General features: G+C 41.7%; 1 non-coding gene across 1 annotated transcript; it reads right to left on the bottom strand.

Annotated features, from left to right (window-relative positions):
* Window positions 1-20993: 20993 nt before the first annotated feature.
* Window positions 20994-21100, bottom strand: LOC122092578. Its single transcript, XR_006144231.1, has one exon. It is a non-coding gene; the product is annotated as a small nucleolar RNA R71 (small nucleolar RNA).
* Between the last annotated feature and the right edge of the window lie 6835 nt (window positions 21101-27935).

The raw sequence follows: 27935 nt of genomic DNA, 5'->3' as shown, positions 1-27935 counted from the left end.
TTTAATCGAGCAATAGTCCTTTTGGATAGGTGCCCACTTCTTCACGAATGACAACTGGTCAATCTCATGCTCTCGAAAGCCGAACTTTCTGAGAGGTGAAGATTGGTGAAGACTGCTCAATCCCTTTCCTATGAAGTCTATCTTTTTCAGCCTATTGAGGGATGCCATTCCGGTGCGTCAGTCACATTTTTAACCACCTTCACGAGACTTCCCATTGCAATTGGTTTGGGTACAGTACATACAGACCATCATTCTTGGTGCTCTTCTTTGTTTTGCATACACACTTCTTCCTCTGAAATGGTGAGGCTTAAGCTCATGTAGCTCTTTGGTTCTTGGCTCTAGTAGGAGGAAGCAAATGAAGCCTTTCAAATAAATGGGAAGTGGCATACACTAGGTGAGCATTATCTTCTTCTCCCATTCTCTCTTTAGGAGAACTTGAGGACTTGGTGCCTCCTTTGATTGGATCAATGTTGTAGGATCACCAGAGGAAGACCCAGTCTCAATCAGTGTAATATTTGCTATCCCAGTGATGAAACTGTCTTGGTCACTTTCATTGACTAACATTTTTAGTTGTTCCACTTAATGAGTCACCCAGTCAAACTCGTCTTGAAAAAACACTTCAAATCCTAGTTGCATCTTTGCTGCGGTTTCATCAAACCATGGCTCCACATTTCCACAAAAGGAGAAATCCTCTCCTTCTTTTACAAAATACCCATTAAGAGTAGGGTAGTAACAGACTATGATCTTCCTAGTCATCCTCAGCACTTTCTGCCCTTTGGTGGTCAGAGGAGTGTACCCAAGACAGTTCTTTCCTTTGTTCACCGCCAAACTAGGCTGCTTTGGAACTCCTTGATGATATTTCCCCAGTCCCATGCCAAGAAAATGTTACATATTCTTCATCATTTGATTCACTGGTGGACTCCAAATGGCTTCATAGTCAGCTGGGACTTCCTCCTTTGGCCTTTCTTTGGCAATGGATGCACAAGTTGTATCTAATTCAAAACCACTTAGTTAGACCTCTTGGTCTTGTTCTTTCCCATTTTCAATGTTGGCTAAAGTGCTAACCACTTTGGGATCTCCGGCTACTGAGACCACCTTTCCCTAATGAATGAACTTCAATTTTTTATGGAGACTAGAGGACACAACCTTCACAAGATGCAACCAAGGTCTTCTCAAGAGCATGTTAAAGGCTGCCGGTATATCAATGACTTGGAAATCAATATCAAACTTCACCGGGCCAATCTTTATGGCAAGGGTAATGATGCCAAGGATCTTCCTCCTGGTATTGTCAAATGCTCGTATGGTTTGGGTGGTTGGCCTCATTTCTCCAGGTTGATGCCAATACTCTTTGCCGACCTCAATGGTAGCACATTTAAAGCAGACCCTCTGTCAACAAGAACCTAGGGAACCACTTTTTCAAGGCATTCTATTATGATGTGGAGAACTTGATTGTGCTAGGCTCCTTTAGGATGCTCTGATTCTAAAAACATCAAGGATTGTATCGCATATGTTGCCCCTACTATATGTGCCAAATGTGCCAGATTTATCTCGATCGGCACTTGCACATTAGTGAGAGATTTCAAGATTGCTTCACGGTGTGCGGGGGATGCCATCAATAATCCCTAAATAGAGTTGTTTGGTTGGGACTTCTTGAGTTGAGCCAAGACTGGGTTCTCTGGTTCTTTTTTCAAGCTACTAGTTCCGGCCTCATTAGCCCTTGGCTGTTCTACTAGTAGAGCCTTGCCCTTGTAGTCTTTCCCACTTCTAGTTTCCATCACGTTGATAGGTTTCTTTACAATATTCTCCTTTCTTGCATGGGGTGGGAAGTCGAGGTCTTCCACAAATATCCACAACCCTAGCTCGTAGCTTCTTAACTGCATTAGAAAGCTATTGGAATGCAGCGTCTATCGCATCTACGAAAGTGTCATCTGGCCCTATTTCTTGCAGATCATCCAACTGCTCACGGTAGTAACGATCACTGACAGTTACTTCACCCAGCATGTTGTCAATTTCTTCCACCCTCTCCTGCATTCTCAATGTATTACTGTATACTTCACACAGCTTTTCCTCCATCTCTAATGCGGATTCGGGTTCATCCAGATAAACTTGCATCGACTCTTTAGATCCTTGATCACTTTTTGAATCTGACGTAGAATTATCTCCTCCCATACAGAGGGAAGGGTAAATGCCACCTGTCGGATCAGCTATTAAATCATAACCACCAATAGCATAGACTGAGAAACAATCGGATGTTCTGGTGAGTAGTAGTCTAACTCATCATCATAATCATCGTACCCTTGCCCTAGGTAGTCATCCTAGTCTTGATACTCATCATCTTCCTGAGATTCGGAGTCATCTCTATCCTTCTCATCTTCTTTCCTATCCTCATCCTCATTGTCATCATCTTCTTCTTCACTAATTTCCCCCTCACTCGGTTCTTCATCAGATTCTTCTAGACCATCAAATTCTTTGGCATCCAAATGCTCGTAGTATTCAGAGCGTATGGACCGAAAGATTTCTATAGGGTTGGCTTGACATCAATGGCTCGAAGTTGGACCAGTCCTGATTCATCATCCTCTATGTCACTCCCTATGTGGATTAGGGAGATGTGTTCCTTAACCTGTTCCCCTATGGCCAATGTGGTTACTACTCTGAGAAGATCAACTGTAACCTCTTCAGTTACCTCTGGATGTCCTCTGAAGATATAATGGGCTGAATTAGAGAAGTGGGATCACTTTCTTGGTCTTCACCTAATGCATTCACTGAACTTGTTGATGAGGTCATTTTAGGGGAATCCGATAGTGTAAGCATATCCTTCAAATCCATCCTTCCTTTGGGTTATACACCAAACCTTGAGAATAGGATTGGTATGAGGGTGATGAGGGATATGAAGCAGGAAGGTATGAAGATGAAGTGATATGGGAGGTAGGATATGAAGATTGGGGGTGATAAGATGAAGAGGTTCCTCCACTTTGATGGTGGGGGAAAGGTTGATGATATGGCTAAGGCTGATAATATGAAGGTGGAAGGTACGGTGGGGGTTAGTAATGTGGTGCTGTAGACCCTTCTATTGATGAGGAAGGATAAATGGTGGGTGTCTAATATTTTTATTCTTCTTCTGATGATTCTCCTCTTCTGGGAGTCCTTATGATTCTAGCCTTTCGACTCATGATTTCCCTATAAGCTTGGGCATTCATATGACTCTTCCGAACTCTAGGTATAATGAGTTGAGTGGGATCACTCTCTATAGTTTCTTCATCCAGATTGTTCACATGATCAAGAAGTGGATTGGTATTGACATTGGGAGGCTGCTTGACCTTGACGTCAATGGTTCCATTGTCTACCAAGTCCTAAATCATATGTTGCAGACCTATGCATGTTTCAGTGCTATGCCCCTTTTGAGTATGGTAGGCACAATATTCATGATCCCTATACCAAGCTGGAGGAGGGTTGCTGATCACTCTTGGAGCCACTGTCCCTAGCAATCCTTACTTCTTTAACTTCTCATATGCAGCCGTTATGGACATTCCCAAATTAGAAAACTGTCTTCTTGGGCGAGGGGCCTTTTGGGCGGGTGCATCTGCTTGTATTATGAAGGGCTATGAAGGAGTGACTAGTGAGACTGACTGCTGAACTGCACTCACCATATTAGTTTCCAGACCCTTTCCCCATCCGACTTGGGTGTTCTTGCCTACATCTTGGGAGGACCCTTGATACTGGGCCTCTCTCAAAATTTTATTCTCCACACATGTTCCGGTGGCTATTAAGGCATCAAAAGTTTGCAAATGTTGATAATAAAGAACATCATAATAAGGCTTTGATAGGTTTTCTATCAACATCTCCACTTGCTCTGCTTCTGAAGGCCGATCTACCATCTTGGCGGCCTTATCTCTAAACCTCATCAAGAAAGCAGTGAATCCTTCTTTAGGCTACTGCCTCAAAGTCTCAAGTTCTCGTTGCTTCACATCCACTTCAATATTGTATGAGTATTGTTTGGTGAAGGCTTTCACCACCGTCGCCCATTTCTGAGTTTGGGATGACTCCAACTGTGTGAGCCACCTTAGTGCTAGCCCTGATAGGGTTAGCAGAAAGGCTTGCCCCATCTAGTTATCTACTAGTTGCCACGACTTGGTGATGCTAAGGAATATTATGAGGTGAGCCTTGGGGTCTCCTGACCCATCAAACCTATCAGTCTGCCATTTGATTTTTTTTGGAATTCTTGCCCTAGAAAAGAAACTCATTTCCTCTGAATCCACTACTTGGCCTTCTGAGCTTTTTCCCGCTCAAATCATGTTCTCTAACTTCTCTAACTGCTCTCTGAGTTTTTTTTTTCTTTCTCTATCTCTGGAGGCTCAATGCAGACGTGTGTTCCAAATTCCTCTTCTTCATCTTCAATCACCATCCTGGGAGGAGGAACCCTGGAATAGGCCCCTCGCTGACCATTTGGACGAGTAGGTGAAGATCCTCTCTGATCAGTTGGTCTGACATGATTGGGTTCTCCTGAGTCAACTCGGGAAGAGTTCTCGTGATGACCAGTAGCTCCATTATGTTCCACATCTCTCGTAGCCAGTGCCAATTCATTCATGGGATCAGCTCTGGGAGGGTTCTATAGTGTATGCAATATCTGAGCAATCCCTCTCTTGACTTCAACCATTTCTATTTGCAACGGCTCGATGGGATGGACCTAGGCCTGTTTGGGTGATTCAGAGTTATGCGGATCCATACTAACTGGGCTGTAAATACTTGGTGGTAGACAGTCTCAAGGAGATGATGGAGGTGACACTGGACTTAGGTGAGTCAATCGATTACCCTGACACATCCAAAGGGACCGTGGAGAATACTTGAGGTGTGGAATTGTGCCTGAACCAAAAGTGGCTTATTTTAGGATTCTTGAATTCCCAACCCCTTGTTCACACATTCACTAGATTAAACACCAAGTTATCTGCTTAATGATAGGGGGTGGGTTCGATGCCCCTGGTCCACCCAATGTCATAAGCAGGAGATTCATACAAATGGCTTGTTGAGAATATTCCCATAAGACATTCCATGTAATAAAGTCATGCTTTCCTTGCTCCTTTCCCACTAGGTGTCCTTCCTCCTGATTTTTCTCGGGACTTCTCGGGACTTGACGTGACTACGACGGGATTGCCCTTGGGTCACATGTCTGGACTTTTTCCTTAAGGAGGAGGGATACCTTTTATCTGAAACCCACTTAGGAAAGCAATTCTTTATGACGGGAATATAATGTAGAAACGTTCCTTTTCAAGACTACAAACAAGTTGTACAACTAACTTGTGGCGCTCCTAGCTTCTTCATCTATTTCCTACATGATGCGAGTATGCAGTGGATGCAATAGGATTGATAAGGCTTCCTTGATAGGATCTATATACGCAAGGTATGTGATCCTTTTGATATGCCCGTAGGTACGAGATCAAGGGGGTGACTTCCTTGCCCATTACTTGTGACTACACACGAGGTTAAGCAAATGGCCATGGGGTGGTGGAACCATAAGTGATTGTATGCAAAAGTGTAATGTAAGGTAACCATCATTCGATCTCAAAATGCCATAAAGTACACGACCTCGAGGGTGCTAGCACAATTATGGACATCCTCGCCATTTGATAACGCATTCAATCTCAGAATGTCATAAAGTTCGTAGACCTCCTCAAGGGTGCTAGCACAAATACAAAATCCTCGTTGTTTGATGATACCTTCCATTCTTATATAGGAAGCGGGTATCATTTGCTCTCAGAGTACTCTTCATGATATGTGTTGACCTCCCCAAGGGTGCGGGCATGACAGGGAGTCCCTCGCCAAATAATTTCACTTCGAGCATGATGCATGATGCATGATGCGGTTAGTGAATATAATTATAAATATGGGGTTAGCCAAACACATTTTCAAAGAAATGTGGTGAAAATTTTTCTTGCATTTAAAGGTAGCATCTAGTATCGGAAGCTTGACATTTATCCCCAGTGGAGTCGCCACTGTGAGGGTAGCAGTTGGAGATGATGAGATGTCTCTCTTCCCATAGGGGGAAAGGACTTACATCCTGACCTCTCTCCTCTCTCTTCCTCTTTCATGTGAGGGGAGGGGTTCGTGTCGTGTGTGCTTTGCTTGTGGGCCCCACACCATCGTATTACCGCTTGGAGATACGTGGAGGTCTATTTTGTAAGTGTGTAAAATTCATCATTTAAGACAGGATTTGATGATGGTCCAATATGGGGATCAGGATCATATAAATGGGGTTTGGAGTTGCCACCTAGGGTTATGGGCCTAGGATCGAGGGGTGGGCCCGATTCCTAAGAAAAGGGCTCAAAACTTGGTCTGGTCTAGAGATTTAGGGTAAGTGTCAGGTTACAGAATTGGGAAGGTGTTAGGCACCCAATCTGCTCGGTTCAACCGTTCTTCCTACTAGATGTTTGAGAGTGAACTTTTTCCATAATTATTACTATTCCTCATGCATGGCTAAGTTATCACACATATATACATTAATTGAATTCAAACTACTATATACACTAAAACAAGGTCTATATAAATTCTGTATTATGACAAGTTGGTTAAGAAATTATACCTGAAATTAACCCTTGTTTCGAGTCAAGAGGAATGGGCCCCTGATTAGTACTGGCTCAGACTATCTTTCGGATTCTCCTAGCTCAGGGGAAGATGGTCTTGCGATCCAACTTCCTTTCTTGAGAAATACCGATTGTGATAGTATTCGGATAGGGTTCCGGCTAGAAACAGTTACTTTTGGGTTTGGATTCGGACAGAGCTTTAGCTAGGGAAGGCTATTTCTGAGCTTAGGTTGAGGTGGTACTCCGATAGAGCTTCCACTGGGGATAGGCTAGGGGAGGGCTAGACTAAGGTGTCACTTCGGCAGAGCTTCCGCTAAGAATGGCTATTTGTAAAAAGATTCCAGGGGCACTCAGACAGGGCTTCTGCTAGGATTTGCTATTTTTGGAAAGAAATAGATTGATCGAAAAAATGAATTGAAGAGCTCCAAAGCCTCAAAGAACACTTCGAAGATCCGAACAGAGTCTCAGATCTTGACAAAGATCTCTCCATAGACCCAAAGAACCTCTAAGGGGTGGGGTTTCTACTTTGGGTAAAACTCAAGAACACTCAAAGGAGGGGGTTGAAGAACATACTACTTTTAGCAAAACTGGATTGGACTAAGAATTTGGATTGAAGATCTTTAAAGTCCCGAAGAACACTTTGAAGATCTGAACAAGAGTTTGGATCTTGACGAAGATTGCTCTGAAGACCCGAAGAAAATTAAGAGAGAAAGGGGAAGAGAGTTTCACTACATGGGAGTGAGGTGGGGTTTTGGTGTGTGAAATCCAAAAGAGGGGGTTATTTATAGGTATTTTCGGCCATTGGGAAAGAGGGAACATCTTTATCCAATGGATGAAAGAAGGGTTCTTGCCTAAAGTGGGGGGATAGGGCTTTTATACACTCGGTAAAAGAGGACCTAGGACCAAAATGGGTGGGGGAAGCTTTTTGTCCAATGGGTAAAAAGTGGGTTCTTGGAGAGAAAATCCTTAGTAAAAAAAAAGGGTTTTTTGGTCTTAAGTGGGTGAAGAGGGAATTTCTTCACCCATCGGGTCAGGGGAACACCTATCCCAGCCATTGACGGTGACACACAAGGTTGAGCTGAAATGCATGGGGCATACGGGCAATGTGCACAGTGTGTGCAAGTAATGGTGTGTAGCTAGGCACAGGCTAGGCACAAGGGTGTGCTGGGAGATTGGTATGGGTGTGTGGGCAATGTGCATAGTATGTGCGGGTAATGGTGTGTAGCCAGGCATAGGCTAGGCATAAGGGTGTGTGGGGAGGTTGGCATGGGTGTGCGGGCAATGTGCACAGTGTGTGTGGGTAATGGTATGTAGCTGGCCACAGGCTAGACATAAGTGTGTGCGGGGAGTTTGGCATGGGTGTGCAGGCAATATGCACAGTGTGTGTGGGTAATGGTATGTAGTTGGGCACAGGCTAGGCATAAGGGTGTGCCAGGAGGTTGGCATGGGTGTGCGGCACATGGTGCGTGGGGTAGCATGAGCACGGTGCAGGCAAGGTGTGTCTGTAAACAGGCAGGTGTGCATGGCCGTGCAGTAGGGGCAAGCACAACTTGCGATGGGGGCAAGCAGGCCATGTGGTGGGGGTGCAACATGCGACGGGGGCATGCCGCATGCGGTGGGGGCACGCAGGCAATGTGGCGGGGGCACATAGGTCATGCAGTGGGGGCACAAGGGCAGGCAGGCTAGGTCTGGCTGGCTGGGTGGCTGGGTGGCTAGCGAGTGGCTGGACTAGCTGGCTGGTTGGCTTGGCTGGTTGGTGCGCACAACATGCACCCGAAAAAAATGTGATTTTTTAGGGGAGATTACGGGCAATCCGATGGTCTGATTTTGGTGTACCATATATCGTCAAAATTGTATTTCTGAGTGCTATCCATCTATATGATCATATCGATCGAATTCCTTTGCATATAAAAAGTTAAAATTTAACCCTTCTCCTTCCCGCATGGGGTTTCCAGGGTTTTCTGGCAGGTGGCGAATGTTTCTAGGTTTTCTCAGTCAATCATCATCTCTATTGATCAGAAGTTAAAAGTTGTGCCCAAGATCTGCATTTCATCATAACTGGAGGTGGGTGAAAAAATTGGATGTCTACACCTATCGAGAAGACTCCTCCTAATACTGAGAAGACTCCTCCTTTTGCCAAGAAGTCTCCTGCTGCTGCTTCCTAAATGTTTTGGGTCTTGTATCGTGGATGTTTTTCATCCTATTTTTATGGAATCAATGTAATTTCCTTGCATCTCCCACCCTTTTCTATGTATATATTATGGATCAATGAAAGTTTTTCTTCTCCTTTTCTTTGTTGGAATGTTGTTGTTGGGGATTATTCCTGAGGCCAAATCTAGACTGAGGCCTATAACTCATCATCTTTTCAATGTATCTTATTTGTTGAGGGCTCGGGTGTCTAATCCTATGCTTAGACCGCTACAGAGTTGTGTCAACCATGGGTTTAAGTATTGGTACGTATCGTACTATATTAGCCGATACATCTCTGCATCGGCCCTTACTGATACGATACACACTGATACGATACATGGAATTTTTAAAACCCTTTTGTATCAATATGTATCCTACGATACGCACTGATACACACCAATATGTACTGATGCTCTATGGAAAAAATAAAATCGAGTGAAATATACGTTTTGATATGTATTAGTATGTATCGGTGTGTATTGGTATGTATCGATCGATATATACCGATACGGTACGATATGTACCAATACAGTGTGTGCTATGGTCATATAATGGCCAAGTTGGGTCATTTAAAAAAAAAAAAACACAATTTTGAGGGGTTTTTTTTCCAAAGTTGCTGCCAGCCATATTTCTCTCTAACTAATGTGGAAATCAAGGTTGGGAACAAGGATTTTACATTTATGTGGCAACTACAAACCTTGAATTCTTAGTGTGATACCCTCAATTTAATGTTTATGCATAATACATGTTATTAATAGCTTTTTTTAACAAATTTTTTTATGCAAAAGTATATAAAAAATTGTTTCCTATCCCTTTATGTGTGTATCTTTAGTATATCTTAGCATATCTCTGACACGATACAAACCCCTCTGATACGTATCTTAATTTTGGCTGATCGATGCGGTGACTGATACCGATACTTTAATCCTTGGTGTCAACCAATGCCCAATCTCAGCTAAAGTCCAAGACTTAGGATTTTAGGTTGTGCTTCAAGGCTAAGGTCTTGAGTGTCCAAGCATGAGCTAGAACCATATTAGGGCCATGCTAGGCCAATGCTAGGTCATAGTCGAGGCCAAGACTTAGTGTTTTTAGCTTATGCCTCAAGGCTAAGGTCTTGAGTGTCCAAGCTTAAGCTAGGACTGTACTAGGGCTGTGCCATACGGGGTCGATGCTAAGGCATAGCCAGGGCCAAGACTTAGCATTTTTAGCTTATGCCTCAAAGATGAGGTCTGTGAGCATCTAGGCCTAAGCCAAGACCTTATTAGGGCCATACAAGGCCAGTGCTAAGCCATAGTAGGGGCCAAGACTTAGCATTTTTATCTTATGCTTCAAGGTTGAGGTCTTGAGTGTCCAAGCCTGAGCTAGGACCATACTAGGGCCTTTTCGGGCTAATGCTAAGCAATAGCCGGGGCCAAGACATAGCATTTTTGGCTTATGCCTCAAGGCTAAGGTCTTGAGTGTCCAAGCCTGAGCTAGGACTATATTAGGGCCATGCCAGGCCATGCTAAGCCATAGTCGGGCCAAGACTTAGCATTTTTAGCTTATGCCTCAAGGCTGAGGTCTTGAGTGTCAAAGCCTGAGCTAGGACCATACTAGGGCCGTGCCGGGTTGATGCTAAGCCATAGTTAGTGCTAAGACTTAGAATTTTTAGCTTATGCCTCAAGGCTGAGGTATTGAGTGTCCAAGCCTGATCTAGGACTGTACTAGGGCCAAGTTGGGCCAATGCTAAGCCATAGCTGGGGCCAAGACTTAGCATTTTTAGCTTATGCCTCAGGGCTTAGGTCTTGAGTGTCCAAGCCTAAGCTAGGACCGTACCAGGGCCATGTCAGGTCAATGCTAAACCATAGCTAGGGCCAAGACTTAGCATTTTTAGCTTATGCCTCATGGATGAGGTTTTGAGTGTCCAAGCCTGAGCTAGGACCGTACTAGGGCCGTACTGGGATGATGTTAAGTTATAGCCGAGCCCAAGACTTGGCATTTTTGCTGGGTGCTCAAAGATGAGGTCTTTGGTGTCCAAGCCTGAGCTCAAACCTTACTGAGCCATGCTGAGCCAATACTAAGTCGTAACTAGGGACAAGACTTAGCATTTTTGCTGAAACAGGACATTATATCAATATAATGCAGAAGCAAATGAACCTAGATGCTTCGTTGAGATTGTACAAAGATGATGTGTTACATGAATTCATAACACTCTTAGACATCCATTGGAGTTGTACGTTGAAAGAAATGTACTTTGTAGAAACTTAAACATTGGAAATTAAATATAAATGAAATGAAAATAAAGTTGAAAAGTCAGTTCATTCAAGGGTGTTATTGCCACTGCGGGCTCTATGCTTTATTGGTAGAATTTATTGAGATGCTCTGCATTCCATGTCCCAGGTATTATCCTACCCCTGAGTCTATAGATGGCACATTCTAGGGCGTACCATCCTGGAGACTATATACAGTCCTTCCCAATTTGGGCTGAGCTTGCCCACATATTTGGGCTCAGATATGCTGGCTTTCCTGAGCACCAAGTCTCCCACCTGAAAGTTTCTACTGTGGACCTTTTTATTGAAGAACTATGCCACTCGTTGTTTATATGCTGCATTGAGGATCAGAGCGTTTTCTCTTACTTCATCGATGAAATCCAAGTTTGCCCGCAGGCCTTCCTCGTTGGCAATCTCATCAAATACTACTGTCTTGAAGGATGTCTGCACCACATCCATAGGTATCAGGACTTTTATTTCGTAAGTGAAGCGGAACGGGATTTCTCTTATTGGGGTCCCAGCTGTGGTGTGGAAGGACCACATGACACTTAATAATTCATCCACATAACCCATCAAGCCTTCTCTTTATGCCATTTAGTAGTGTTTGATTAGCTTTATCCACTTGGCCGTTTGATTGTGGATGTGCTACTGACATTTTTTGACATTGACATGGTACTGGGCACAGAACATTTTAAAGGCTGGATTGTCAAATTGCTTTCCGTTATTAGTGATGACCACCTTTGGGATCCCAAATCGATAAATGATGTCATCTCTGAAGAAGTTTTCTATGGCCATTTCTATTATATTGACCAAGGGCTTTTCCTCTATCCACTTAGTGAAGTAATCGACGGCAACGACGAGAAACTTCAATCCTCCCCTTGCCTTCACGAATTGGCCCAGGATGTCCACCCCCTATATGGCAAACGGGATCAGGCATAGGATAGACCTTCGCTTGGTAGCTGGTACATACAAGATGGGAGCATGTTTCTGGCATCTAAGGCATCACTGGACAAACTTCATTGCATCTTGCTGCATTCTTGGCCAATAAAATCCTTGGCACAAGACTTTATAGGCTAGGGCTCATCCTCCCATATGTCCTCGACATATCCCCGACATATTTCTTCATGTACCTCCTGTAAGGCCTACTCTACCCTCTTGGGTCCCAAGCACCTTAGCAGAGGTCTGAAGATTGAGCTTTTATACGACATTCCATCCTGCAAGGTGTAGCGAGCAGCTTTTCTCTTAGTGTTTCGGGCTTCAGCTCAGTCATCTGGCAGCTAGTCATTTTAAAGGTACTTCACAATTGGGTCCCTCTAGCTCTCGCCCTCTGGCTCAGCCATTGTGAAGTTAATAGTTTTCTCCATATAAGAAGGTTTATCTAGATGTTCTAGGTAAACCGTGGTTCCGAGCTCCCCATAGCTCCCTAAGGCCAGCTTGGAAAGTAAGTCTGCCGAGGAGTTTTGAGCCAGAGGTACTAGTAGTATGGTGAACGTGTCAAACTGGGCAATAAGGGCCATGACTTTAGACAGTACCCAATCATTCTTTCTTCCTTTGCTTCATATTGTCCATTTATGTGGTTCACCACTAGTTGGGAGTCACTGTGAGCGGTAAGGTCTTGGGCTAATATAGACTTGGCTAGCCCTGCGATAAGTGCTTCATATTCTGCTTCATTATTGGTGGCCTCGAAGGAAAATCTTAGTGCAAGTAGGATTTTGAACCCTTTTAGGCTAACCAGGATTAGCCCAGTCTTGCTGCCCATCGTGCTGCTCGACCCATCCACATGTAGCTTCCACTGGGTGTTAGGATGAGAGGCCTCCAGCCGCTCCTCTTCTGGGGTCAACGTGCACTCCACTATAAAGTAGGCCTAGGCTTGCCCCTTGAGAGAAGTCTTTGGTGTTTATATGATATCATGTTCTCCTAGCTCGACCGACCATGCCACCATACGACCCGAGGCCCCAGGGCTATGCAACACTTTCTTCAGGGGTTGTCCCGTGAATATTGATTTAGGGTGCGCTTGAAAATAAGGCCTTAGCATATGTTCCACCATTACCAATGTTAGTGCCAGTTTTTCAATTTTATGGTATCTTGATTCTGCATCTATCATAACATGGCTGCTGTAGTACACTGGAATTTACTTTCTTGCTTCTTCTCTAACCAAGGTTGCGCTGACTGCTCCCAGTGATGTTGCTAGATATAGGTTGAGCTCTTCCCTCGGCTTGTGTCGGACCAGCAGGGGTGGCAAGCTCAAGTAGTGCTTCAAGTCTTGGAATGCCTCCTGGCACTCTGAAGTCCATGAGATCCTATTTCCTTTCTGTAAATTCTTCATTATTTTGAAGAAGGGAAGGCACTTATCTCCAGCCAGTGAGATGAAGTAGCTCAACGCAGCGATTCTTCCATTCAGCCTTTGTATATCCCTGACATTCTTTGGTGGCCTTATTTCTTAAATAGCCCTGATCTTCTATGGGTTTGCTTCTACACACCTTTCAGAAACAAGGAAACCCAAGAACTTGCCAGAGGTGACGCCAAATGCACACATACTCGGATTCAGCCTCATCTGATTATTTCGGAGTACTTCAAAAACTTCTTTCAGATCACTGACATGGCTAGATTCCTTTGTGCTTTTTACCAGAATGTTGTTGACATACACCTCCATGTTATGGCCGATCTACTTCCTGAAAATGTAATTCACCATTCTTTGGTAGGTGGCACCAGCATTCTTTAGGCCGAAAGGCATTGCTATATAGCAATAATTTCCAGCCGGTGTCAAGAACGCAATCTTTTCTTCATCATTCTTACTCATTTTGATCTGGTTGTAGCCTGAGTACACATCCATAAATGTGAGCATTTCATGTCCATGGTCGAGTCTATCAACCGATCAATCTTCTAGAGCGGATAGCAATCTTTTGGGTAGGCTTTGTTTAGGTCATGTAATCAATGCAAATTCTTCATTTCCCATTTTGCTTCAGGACAACGTTTGCACACCATATTGGGTACGTGATTTCCTTCACTATTCCTACTTTTAATATCTTTCCCACCTCACTATTGATGATGTCTTGCCACTCAGGGGCGAAACTATGCCTTCTTTCTTGGACGGGCCTTAGTTCAGGTCGACATTCAGGCTGTGCTCGTCTATTTCTCTTGGTATGCGTGGCATGTTGGAAGGGGTATATGCAAATAATTTGAGGTTCTTATTTAGGAATTGAAGGATCTGGGCTTTTCGTTCATTGCTCAAAAGCGCTCCCAATTGGACTCCTCCACTACCTTCGCTGATGGGCACGAATATCAACTCCCCCATTAGCTTGGCTCTCTGCACGGCTCTTTCGTCCCTGGCATCAATTATTTTTATGGGGTAGGCCATGCCAAGACAAGAATTTTTATTGGCTTTGACAAAGTTGCATAACATTCACGAGCTTCTTTTTGGCTTGCCTTGCATTCTCCTACGTCAACCTCTGTTGGGAACTTTACCTTCATGTGCTTAGTCGAGGCGATTGCTCCTAAGCTATTCAGGCCTAGTCTTCCAAGAATCGCATTGTATGCTGAGGTTACCCTTTCCAACATGAAGGTGACCATGACAATAGAGGATCTTGGTCCTTCTCCCATTGTTATAGGCAACTCTGCAGTCCTTTCTATCTTGGATAAGATAAAAGGATATCTTATGAACCCACTAGTATTAACACCACCGGTGGAAAGGGAACCACTTATGTTGTACTTATTAGTGGGAGAATATTCCATGGGCTCATTGCTAGGACAAAAGAAAACAGAGAAGGGGGTAGAGCATGCCATATACTACCTCAGCAAGAGGTTCTTGGAGTATGAGACACGGTACACTTCTTTGGAAAGAACTTGTGCTGCACTGATTTGGGAAACAAAAAGGCTATGACACTACATGGTAGCTTATCCAGTATGGTTGATCTCAAGGATGGATCCAATCAAGTACCTCTTTGAGAAATCAGCCCAGACAGCAAGGATGGCTCGATGGCTACTATTGCTATCAGAATTTGATAGCACCTATATTGCTTAGAAGTCTATCAAGGGGCAAGCTATAGCTGATCATTTGGCTACCCATCCCATAGAAGATGGAAAAGCCTTGGATGATGCCTTTCCAGATGAAGAAATCACAATGATGGAAGAAGAAGACACAACTAATGAATGGTAGTTATTCTTTGATTGAATGGCTAACCAAAAGGGGTGTGGTGCCGGAATATTGCTTGTTACTTTGGACTTCCTTTACTTGTCTTCGTCATTCTGCCTTGATTTCCCCTATACCAATAATATTGCTGAATATGAAGCTTGTGCATTGGGACTAGAAATAGCTCTAACCATCAGGGTAAAAAGGATCAAGGCTTACGGAGATTCATCCATTGTCATCTATCAGATGCAAGGAAAGTGGAAGACCAGAGATGAGAAACTGAAGTCATATCAAGAAAATTTGGTAGAGGTAATTGGACATTTCGAGAAGATCTCATTTGAATACTTCCAAAGGGATAACAATCGGTTTGCCGATGCCCTTGCTACCTTGGCATCCATGGTAGAATGCAACCCTATGGCTAGAATCCAACCATTCTTAGTGAAACAAAGAAGTAGGCCCATTTACCAAAATACGGTGAACTCTCTCACCATAGATGGTCAGTCTTGGTTTGCTCACATAGTGGACTTCATCAGGGAAATGAAGTATCTGGTTGAAGCTATAGATAGAGAAAAGTAATTTCTAAGGATATGCCATCCAATTTATTCTTCAAGGGGAATTGTCATACAAGAGATCCTATAATGGAATACAGTTGTTGTGTGTGGATGAAGAGCAAACTACAATCATCATGGAGAAAATTCATCAAGGCCTTTGTGGACCCCATATGAATGCCAAGATGCTAGCTAACAAGATTCTTAGATTAGGATACTATTGGAACACAATGGAAGCAGACTGTGTGAACTTTGTCAAGAGATGCCACGAATGTCAGGTATTTGCCAATATTATACACATCCTACCAATGGAATTGTACTCACTCAGTTTTCCTTGGCCATTCTCTACTTGGGGCATTGACGTCATAGGGAAGATCAACCCCAAAGCATCCAATGGTCATGAGTTCATCTTGATAGCCATTGATTATTTCACCAAATGGGTAGAAGCTCAGTCATATGCGATCCTCACATCTGCTAAGGTGGCAAAACTCATTCAAGAAAATATCATTTTCTAATATGGAGTGCCTTAAGAGCTGATATCGGATCAAGGATCCCATTTCTGGGGCAAAACTGGTAAGATCTGCATAAAGTTTGGTATCAAAAGGCACCACTTTACCACTTACAGGCCACAAACTAATGGGGCAGTAGAAGCAGCTAACAAGAATATTAAGGTCATCCTACAGAAAATGGCTGAAACACACCAAGGATTGGGGAGATAAGTTACCACTTGCTTTATAGGCATATCGGACTTCTGTACGATCCTCGACAGGGGCAACTCCTTTTTCCTTAGTATATGGGGTTGAGGTGGTTCTACCAATGGAGATCCTAGTACCATCCCTAAGGGTGCTCCTCGATAGTTAGTTACCTGAAGGAGAATGGGTGAAGGCCAAACAAGACCAGCTCAATTTTCTCGATGAAAGACGTATGAAGGCCATGGATAGTCTGAGGAAATATCAATTAAGAACGGTATGGGCCTTCAACAAGAATGTGAAGCCTTGTCATATAGAAGAGGGTGAGCTTGTTCTTCAAGAACAAAGAGCCCCAATTCATATCCCAAGAGGGAAATTTAGGCCCAACTGGAGTGGCCCATTCACTTTCAAAAAAATTCTTCCAGGCAAGGTTTTGAAGCTCATAGACCACAACGGCGAAGGAATACCTGAACTAGTCAACATGGATCAACTCAAGAGACATTATGTCTAAAAGGGTGAATAGCCCAAACTGCACTAGACCTGATTCCTCTCAAGGGATACGTAGGCAACTTGACATGTGCAAGTGCGGTCTCAATAATCTCAAGGCAATAAATTGGTTCCTAGATTAATAATCAATACATCTGAAAAGATCATCATAGCTTGTGTCCCCCAAGAATAGCCATTTGGCATACAAGGCCATTAGGTATCTGTTATTCACCAATGATCCTCCAAATTCTTATCTAGAGTTCTATTCACCAAAAGTCACCACCTGGCACTAGTAAATTAAGGCCAGTTCATTCCCCACCCTTGGTTAGTAAAAAAAAAAGAAGAGTAAAAAAGAACTTGATGCAATAGTGGTAAAGGTTTGGTTTGTCAATAGCTAATGAGTGATACTTTGAAAAATCACATCTCCTCTTTGTTTGTGATGGTTGCAGGGAAGGTCATGGACTCTTTGGATGAGACATTAAGAAAATAGACTTTGGATATAAATATTACGGCACCAGGACTGCTAGAATCTATGAGTATGTTAATGGTCAGTCAAATTGGGTGTATAGAACTACATCACAATTTACTCCGATAGGTGCCTCAACACTGGGATACTAATCTTCACATGTTTCAGTTTGGGATAGTTGAGATTTGTTTGACTCTCAAAGAATAGTTTATATGCTATCTCCCCCTAAAGGCAGGTTGATTCAGCCATCTTTGAAGAAAGATTACTCAGAGGAAATTCAAGGTTTCTTTGGATGGAAAAAGGAGGAAATGAAGCAGTTCATTAGATATGGGAAGATAGACATTTTGAAGGTGGTTAGGATCTTCATCCGGTCTTTATCACTAGGAGGAATCCATCAGCAAAGATCACAAGATGCTTATTTACTTTGCATGATACCTCGCTATGTGCTCTGAACTCCCGGACGTGGCATACCACTTGTTCTGATAGAGGTGGTAAAGCAATTAAAGGAAGGAGGTGATATCATTCCCATGGTCATTGCAGAGACGCTTGGGGGATTTGATGACATGAACCACAGCCACAGATTTGGAATTGATCATTATCAAGGAAGTCCTATTATTTTCCAACTTTGGTTACTTGAGAAACTAAAACTGACCATGCCGTTAAATGGATGCCAACTCAGAGTTTATTACTACTAAGACAAGAGGGAAGTCCCAGAATTCAAGCTCATCAATGATTGAGAAGAGTACCTATAAGGAAGAGCCGCATGGAAAATTGCATGGAGATGCCCATGGTAGCCACAAGATGATATTCTAATGAAGACCCATGGATCCAACTACAACAGGTTGATGGGATTGACTCATACGTCCTTTTACTTACCCACTTACATCAGCCGATAGTATGGACTGAAAGCAGTTGGTGAACTTCTACCCACCCCAAGAACTGTCTCTCCACATTGTTGCCTACACATCCTGTCTTTGGTAGGAATGTGATGAGCACATTTAAGTGTGAAATCTAGGGTAGTAAAACATGCATTTTACATATTTAGAATGGAACTACCTTGGGTTTTTCTCTCTTTTTGGAGATTTTATATTTTGAAGGCCTTAAGGACTATCGGGCACTATATGTCCAATTTTACACATAAAGAGGTCTTGTTTGTTTTCATGATTGCTAAGAAGATAAAATTCTAAGCAAGATGGATGTGTTCAGTTAAAAGTACACATTCGTTTGGTCTTCCGTACAAGTGATTATTCTTTTTAGTCTAGAAAAAAGAATAATGGATCAGAACTGAACCTAGATGCAGAACCAGTCCGTCTGCAGATGTCCCTGGGGTACAAGGAATATTTCAAATGTCAACAAGGATCAATGGACCACATCCTTAAGTGATTGAAGATTCATTTTTGGTAACAACAACTACTTAGCGTAGTTGGTGAGTTATGGTGTGCAAAATCCCTTCCTTATTAGGAGGTCTCAAGTTCGAACCTCTTGGCTACCATTTTTTGGAGATCTTTTTGAAAGATTTTCTCTCTCCTACTCATCACTTAAAGCAAGGAGGTTGGCCAAGAGGGTTGTACACAAGTTGAAGAGAAAAAAGTAGGAAAGGTAAGAAATAAAAAATCTTCTACTTCCTACGATTCTCTCTCTTCTCTCTCCTCCACCTCATCAACAAGATAAAAAAAAAATCCTTTTTTTTAGAAGTTAAAATCATTAGCTTCCCTCCCCCATTCTCTATGTAATAGACTCAACACAAGGGGAGGAGGCACTTCTCTTCTTAGGGTTTTTTTTTAGTCCCTCTCTTGCTCTCTTTTTCTCTAATTTTTAGTTGTGCTCTCGTTCTAGTTCTAATTCTTCTTAGTTTTTCTTACTTTAAACACTTTTGTAATTTGGTTTCATTAATCAATGCAAAGTCTTTTATGTTTATTTGTTTATGTAATTCAAGTTATTCAAAGGTGTAATAATTTTAATTTCTAGTTCTAGGCTTAGTTCTAGGTGACAAAAACAAGTTGTGGAGCAAGTCTTTCAAGTTCAGTTTTTCTCTTCAGATTTGTCTTCTCTAGTACTAGCAATTTCAGATTTGGTTTATTCTAGATCAGGTTTTTAGTACTGGAAGTATTTCAAATCTCGATCAAGTTTTCAAGTTCAAGTATTGAAGATTTAGGTAGGTAGGCTTCTTCATAAGTCTTCTCACCCACCTCTCATTCTCTCTTTTGACTAGCCTTTCTTTCTTAATTTAGGATTTTAATTTCAGTCATTAAATTACTGCTTTCCCTTTCCCTAAGGTTCATGGCTGGTGTATGTGTTGGCTTTGTCCCTCCTAGCCATAGAACCATCATTTTATTGTTTTTGTTTTAATTGCCTCCCTTCCCCGAAAGCCCCTAAAGCCAAGTAGAGTAACCCTTGTAAGAGTGACTCTCTGGTCAAGTAGGAAAGCTCATATTATGAGGCATCCCTTGGGCTAAGTAAAGAAACCTACTTGTGAGCCTCTCTCTAGCTTTATCCCCTTTCTTTTACTTTTGTTTTATTTCAACATTTTTTTTCCTTCATTGCTTTTTAATTGCGTGGGTTGTTTATTTTTAGTTATTTATTTTTTTAATTTTAATTGCATGGCTTGTGTATTTAATTTCTTATATGATGAATGGTTAGGATGTGTTAGGACATTATTTTAGACACATATTTTTAGGACAGTAGATAGAATTAGATCACAACCATTAATCGGTTCACTTTCCCATTAATAAAAGAAGCCAAAAATAAAGTGGCTGCTCTCCCTGTGTTCGACCCATAGCTACACTGATCCATACGCTTGCAGTTATATTTTAAATCCTAACAAGTTTTTGGTGCCATTGCCGGGGAGACAGTTTCATGTTATTTTTCGCTTTCTTTTGGTAAATTGGAGTGCTTTGTTTGCTTTGTTTTGTTTTTCTTTTTCTTCTATTGAATTCTTGAGAAGAGAACTTGCAATAATAGTTGTATCGGTGGAGGTCGCTAAGCCTCACAGTATGATCAAGACAGGTTTTTCCCTGTAACAGAACCTCAGGAATTGACCTGAGCAACCCCGGATCCCTGTCGGTAAGCTCCCAAAAAAAATCAAAAAATAAAATCAAAAAATAAATTTAAAAAAAAAGTTTTTCTTTCCATTCTTTTATGCTTGTCTTACTCTAGTTGTGGCTAATTTCTGTTGCATGAGTGTTAGGTGGGTACGTAATACTAAGAATCGGTTAGAAATAAGAGATCTAAAAAGTAGTGACCCTATATGTTTGCTCTATTTAAAACCTTTCAATATGGATGACCAACAGCAAAACCCTCCACCTAAATCTCTAAAAAATAGGTTCTACCCTGCTAGAACAGCCCAACCTTCCTGCATAATTCTACCACAAGCCCAGGCAATAATTTTGAGCTCAAATCTCAATACATCACTGTGTTGCCCCACTTTCATGGGCTGACTTCTGATGATGCATATTTATTTCTATGGGAATTTGAAGAGGTATATGTTCTAATTAAGATCCAATAGCTTTTTGATGATGTTATTAAGCTTAGGTTCATCACGTTTGCATTGAAAGACCAAACTAAGAAGTGGTTATATGGGTTACCCATAAATTCCATAACCTCATGGGAATAGTTCATAGTTGTCTTCCTTAAGAAGTTTTTCCCAACTCACAAGACCAATAAGCTTAGAAGTGATATCCTTTAGTTTAGGCAAAAGCCTAATGAGTCATTTTCCAAACTTATGAAGAGATTCAAGGATCTACTCCAAGAATGCCCTCACCATGGCCTAGACTTATGGTATTTACATAAAATAATTTATGAGGGTATTGATTACCCAACTAAACAAATGATAGAGTCTATGTGCCCTGAGAGATTCACATCCTTTACAGATGAAGGAAAAGCATGGGAATTCTTACTTGACATAGCTGATAAAACCCGTGAGTGGGAATCAACCCAAGAGAGTGAAAGAACCATAGGAGGAAAAGGATATTTTATGGATGGGATAGTAGCCAAGGAAGCCCATTTGGATAGCCTAATCAAGAGGATTGAGGCTATTGTTCCTAGAGAGCCATCATTAGTTAATTTGGTTAAGATTTGTGCTAGGTGCCAATCCCTTGGACATGTCATAGAAGAATGCCCCAATACCTGTAGGGGCACTTCCAATGAAAGTGTGAATGCCTTATATCAAAATAATCCATATAGTAACACTTACAATCCAGGATGGAGAAATCACCCAAATTTCTCCTAGAACCAAAGCAACCAAGCAGGGCCTTCCAATTTCCATAATTAAGGTCAATTTGGACCCCAAAGGGCTCCCTTTGCACAATAGTATTTTTCTAAAAATACTTTTCCTAGGCCAAATATAGAACCTCATGCTAGTTTTCCTATGGCCCCTCTCCTATCATCTTATCAGCAACCCCCTAGGTTTATCAACACTGGAGAGGCAAGTAGAAAAAGTGACTTGAAAAAAAATATGGCCCTCCTCATAATGAGCCATCAAAATCTTATGAGAACACTCACCCAAGTTGTCTCAATTATGCGTGAGAGGGTGAAGGGAACTTTACCTAGTCAACCACAGTCTAACCCTAGGCATCATTAGCCTGCTAGTTCAGAAGCACCAACTAATGCACCACTAAATATAGTACAAGGTCAGACCCAACAAGGGCCCTCCAACCAATGTTATGTTGTTTATGCCCTTAGGAGTGGTAGAGAGTACCAACAGAGTGTTCCAAAATCTTCCTCATCCATTACTCCTGTTAACTCTCCTTCAGTTGAGGACACGAGTGTGCCTCTTGTTCCAGGTTCATCTGTTAAACCTAAAGATTCTTCTGAAATTAAAGATGATTTGGTTGAGGAAACAGTCCTTATGTTCCTTCTGAAAAAAGGGAAATCCCTAATAGTCCTTATGTTCCTCCTGTCCCATTTCTTTATCGCTTGGTGAACAAAAAGAAGACTGCTTCCATGGATAAAATTTTAGAAGTCTTCAAAAAAGTAGAAGTGAACATCTCTCTTTTGGATGCCATATCCCAGATTTTCTCCTATGCAAAAGTCCTGAAAGATTGTGTACTCAAAAATGTATCACTAGTGTGCCCAAAAAGGCATTCTTGGCAAGTAACATTAGTTCCATAATTACTCAGCCTATAGTAGCCAAGTATAAGGATCCAGGGAGCCCTACCATAGCTTGTATCATAGGCAACACCTACATTGAGCATGCCTTATTTGACCTTGGCCCAAGTGTGAATCTTTTACCTTACCATATGTACAAGCAACTAGGATTGGAAGAATTGAAAGCCACTGGAACTACTCTTTAGTTGGCCAAATAGGTCTGTTAAGATTCCCAAAAGGATGGTTGAGGATGTCTTACTAAAGGTGGGGGAATTTATTTTCCCTATTGATTTCATTGTATTAGAAATCAAGCCTTCCCAACCAAGGATGAGATCCCAATAATTCTAGGAAGACCATTCTTGGCTACCAGTAATGCATTAATTAATTGCAGGAATGGTTTCCTAAGGTTATCTTTTGGCAACCAAACTGTTGAGTTTAATATGTTTAGGATAGGCAAGCAACCACATATGGAAGAAGAGATCAATATGCTTGAGGATTTTCTAAATTTTTTTGATGATTTAATTACCAACTTTGATATTGATTTTGATTCAGAATTCCAAGAGTGTATGGATGAGTAGGACGATGATAGTGAAAATTTATTTTCTGAAGTCTTGAGTCTTCACACACCTGTGGAGCCCTTAGGACCTCTTTCCAATTTCATTCTCAAACCTTCCATAGTTGAGCCCCCTAAGCTAGATCTTAAGGAGTTGCCATCTAATTTGAGGTATACTTTCTTAGGGCCTGAGCAGACTCTTCCTATAATAATTTCTTCAAATTTGACTTCTAGCCAAGAAGAAGAGTTACTTAAAGTGTTAAAAGACAATAAAGAAGCCCCAGGTTAGACCATGGTTGATATCAAGGGTATAAATCCTTCTATTGTGCAACATCATATACATCTTATGGAGGATTCCAAGCCATCCACGGAACCTCAAAGAAGAGCTAAACCTGTGATGATGGAAGCCATTAAGAAAGTGATCCTAAAGTTCTTGGATCATGGAATAATTTATCCTATTTCTAAAGCCAATGGGTAAGCACAGTTCACGTAGTGCCTAAGAATTTTGGTGTGACTATAGTTCCCATTGCCAATAATGAACTAATTCCAACCCGTGTCCAATCAGGGTGGAGAGTGTGCATAGACCATAGAAAACTTAACGCGGTTACTTGGAAGGACCATTTCCCATTTCCATTCATTAACCAGATGTTAGAAAGGTTAGCGGAACATGAATATTATTGTTTTCTTGATGGATATTCTGGCTATAACCAGATCCCATTTGCGTTAGAGAACCAACATAATACCACTTTTACATACCCATATGGAACATTTGCTTATAGGCATATGCCCTTTGGGCTTTGCAATGCCCCTGTTATATTCCAAAAATGCATGATGAGCATCTTTTCTGATATAATAAAAAAATTCTTAGAAGTATTTATGGATGACTTTTCAATTCATGGGAATTCCTATTCTGAATGTCTTCATCATCTTTCTCTAGTTTTGAAAAAGTGCATATCTAAGAATTTGATTTTGAATTGGGAGAAATGCCATTTTATGGTTGAATCTAGTATTGTTTTAGACCATGTAATATCCAAAGAGGGAATTAAGGTAGATAGATCCAAAGTGGATCTAATTAATAATTTACCACCTCCTCAATCTGTTAAGGACGTCCAGTCTTTTCTAGGGCATGTGGGCTTCTACAGAAGGTTTATTAAGAACTTTAGTCAGTTAGCCTGCCCTCTCACGGCATTACTTGCCAAAGATTAAACTTTTGAGTTTTCTAAAGAGTGCCTAGAATCCTTCAAGCAACTTAAGAAGGAGTTGACCAATGCACCCATTGTTCAACCACCTGTTTGGACTGAACCTTTTGAAATGATGTGTGATGCTTCAAATTTTACCATTGGAGTGGTTTTGGTTTTGGGTCAAAGGATTAATAAGATGCCCACTGTCATTTACTATGCTAGTAAGACCTTAAATGATGCACAACTCAACTATACAACCACTGAAAAGGAATTCTTAGTTGTTGTGTTTGCACTAGAAAAGTTTCGAACTTACTTCGTTGGGTCACATGTGGTGGTGTACACTGATCATTCTGCTCTTAGATACCTAGTTCAGAAGAAGGATGCCAAAGCCCGTTTCATTAGGTGGGTTTTACTTTTGCAAGAGTTTGATTTGAAATCAGGGATAAGAATAGAGTTGAAAACCTAGTTGCAGACCATTTATCTTGGCTTCCCAATTCCTTGACTGTTGATTCTCCAGTCGACGAGAACTTTCTAGATGAACGGTTACTTGCAGTGCCCAGTGAACCGTGGTTTGCTGACATTGTCAACTTCTTAGTTTCAGGCGTGACTCCAGATCATTAGTCCACCCAAGATAAGTATCATTTCCTTTCCCAAGTTAAGCATTTCTTTTGAGATGATCTTTATCTTTTTAAAGTTTCTCCTGACCAAATTATCAGAAGTTGTGTGCCTAATCTTGAGCAACGCTCACTCTTATCCTTTTGTCATGATCATGCATGTGGTGAATATTTTGGACCTAAAAAGACTACCACAAAGGTTCTCTCCTATGCAGATTTTATTAGCCGACTCTTTTAGAGATGCTTTTGATTTTTACATGGCTTATCCCACCTGCCAGTCTTTTGGTCGTATCAATAAGAGGAACATGATGCCCCTCAACCCTATTCTAGTAGTTGAAATCTTTGATGTGTGGGGCATCGATTTCATGGGACCATTCCCTAACTCCTTTGAGAATTTGTGCATACTTTTGGCCGTTGATTATGTTTCTAAATGGATAGAGGTCAGACCTTGTAAATCTAATGACCACAAAGTGGTGGTCTAGTTTCTCAAAGAGAATGCATTTTTCCACTTTGGTGCACCACGTCCAATAATTAGTGATAGAGGTACTCATTTTTATAATCAGCCTTTTGAGGCCTTAATGAAAAACTATGGGATCACCCATAAGTTATCTACCCCTTATCACCCCCAAACTAGTAGCCAAGTGGAGGTTTCTAATAGGTAGATCAAACAAATCTTGGAGAAAACTGTTAATCTCAACCGTAAGGATTGGTCCCTTAGGCTCATTGATGTCTTGTGGGCCCATCGGACTACATTCAAGGTCAGTCTCCCTACCGTTTAGTGTATAGGAAAGCCTGTCACTTACCAGTTGAGTTGGAGCATAAGGCCTTTGGGACCATCAAGAAGCTCAACTTTGTTTTGTTTGATGTGGGAAGTCATCATAGGCTCTAACTATCTGAGCTAGAGGAACTTAGGAATAATTCCTATGAAAGTTCTAGGATTTATAAGGGAAAGACCAAAGCTTTCCATGATAAGCACATTATGTAAATCTTTTGCAATTGGTGATAAGGTCTTATTGTACAACTCTCGATTGCATCTTTTCCCTGGTAAGCTTAGATCCCGATGGGATGGCTCGTTTATTACCCATAATGTATATCTCCATGGGGCTGTGGAGATTTTGAATCCAGGAATAGGGGTAATTTTGAAGGTTAATGGTCAGCGTTTGAAACATTCCTCGAGTTTCTTACTACTGGTAGTGAAGAGGTCATGGATCTCCATAAACCTCTTTACACTAATGACTAACTTTTAATTAGGTATGAGCCCTTGGCATTGTCTTTGCTTTTAATTCTTTCCATCCACTGAGGACATTGCATGACTTAAGTTGGAGGGAAACCAGTTTTTGCTTTTTTCCTTTGTTTGAGTTTGTTTTTCTTTTTGTTTTTGAGCTTGCTAAGGATGAAGTCCTACTTTGGTTTTTGGTTAATGATCATACGATTAGTTTGCTTAATATGTGAAAATAAAAGTTTTGATTAAGGTACCCATCTTGAACACATAAAAATCCTATTGAAAATAAAGAAACAAGCCTATGTCTTGAGATGAGACTTTCTTTTGAAAAATAAGAGTCCCCAGTTTTATGGTGTTGGACCACATGTAAGTCTTTGGTCTCAACTTTGAGACCTTATTTTTAATTTGGCATGAGTTTACAAATGCACAATTTTAAATGAACTGTGAAATGTGGTATAAAAGAGTAAGAGTTGATTCCTTTGGAACTAGATAGGGCATTGCGCCTCAAGAAGCGTGGTGACTTGATCAAAACTCTTAGGGAGGAAACTTCTGAAAAAAAAAACTCTAGCATCACTGTCTATGTGGGCATATGCAAGAAGCGAATCTACATAGTGACTTATGTTACACCCATGCCCTAATCTGGTCTAATTTGAACTGTGTGACAGGCCTCGGATCAGAGATCGAAAGTACGATCGGGTTTTGGCTCATGGTTGCACATTATCGAAGGGGTGGAGATGACCCCACATGTTCGTGCATTGTGTGCCTATCAAACTGGAGGGGATTCATACCTTCTAATTCTAGACGGTAAGTGACCCAACTTCCCACACTTGAATTTTGACATGCATAAAAAATTATCGAAAGGCCTTAGGCATGTTTGAGGGTAACCACCCGTGTAAGACCAGCCATAGGATAGCAAGCTATCTTGACCACCAAAAACATGCCATCAGAAGCAGCCTAGGCCTGGATCCGGTGCCTATTTTCGATGGGTTGACAGGCTGTTGTTAGGGTTTTAATACCCGTGGTTCCTACCACCCGCATTGTAAATGGTGTTGAATGATCCCAAATCATCATCCACACCTTCCTCATGATGTGAGCACTTTACAAACCTAAATGGTCGGCTCCTTATGCCTCGAAATTCATTTTAACCCGATTGGTCCAAAAGGAGTCCAACCCAAACAGACCCTAAGGTCCACTTCAGTTATAAGTTGGGAAATGAGGATTCATTTCCTCATTTCCCTTGTGCTCAATATAAGAGAGGAGAGGAAGGAAGAAGAAGAGGAAGAGGAAGAATAAGAAGAAGAAGGTTGGAGGCTAACCTTGGTGCCGGCTATCGCCAAGTTGCCGAATCACTGCTGGAGGTAAGTACACTCACTTCCACCACTCTCTCTCTCTTCATTTTGACCTAGACAAAGCTAGGTATGAATGGAATCTTAGTGTACAAATAATGTTAAGTTCATAGAATGCATGTTCTACCCTCCCGGTGTTGTTGCCGAGCTCGAACCAAGCCCGATGAGCTTCGGCAACATGTACTACCAAAAGACCAACTAGGGTTTCGATCGTTCGATCGACGTATCTCCCAAATGACCCAGTGGAATTGGGATTTTCTTTGCTTCAAATGATGCTAAGAACATCCCCTACAAACTTCATGGAACAAATCCCAATGATCATCCCAAGCCAAAAAGCCCCAATTCGAGATAGACCTTTTTGTATTACCACCAAAAATATGGCATAAGAAACATTGTAGCTGTTTTTGGTGGGTTCTTTCCAGTGGACATATGTGCGTTATGTGCTCTCTATCTTCTCCACTGAAAATAGGACTGAAATTTTTGGTGGAAATGCCCTGTTTCCAGTGGATGTTTCTGGTGATAATACTGTCACTAAGGGATAGTGTCTATACCCTTTAGGGGTGACCTGTGTGGGTCCCTCCTGATGTTCCCAATGCGTATTG

The sequence above is a fragment of the Macadamia integrifolia genome, chromosome 10 (assembly GCF_013358625.1).
Source record: "Macadamia integrifolia cultivar HAES 741 chromosome 10, SCU_Mint_v3, whole genome shotgun sequence".
Taxonomy (NCBI): domain Eukaryota; kingdom Viridiplantae; phylum Streptophyta; class Magnoliopsida; order Proteales; family Proteaceae; genus Macadamia; species Macadamia integrifolia.
Note: the sequence above shows the minus strand (reverse complement) of the source record. Positions and strands in the feature narration are given on the sequence as shown.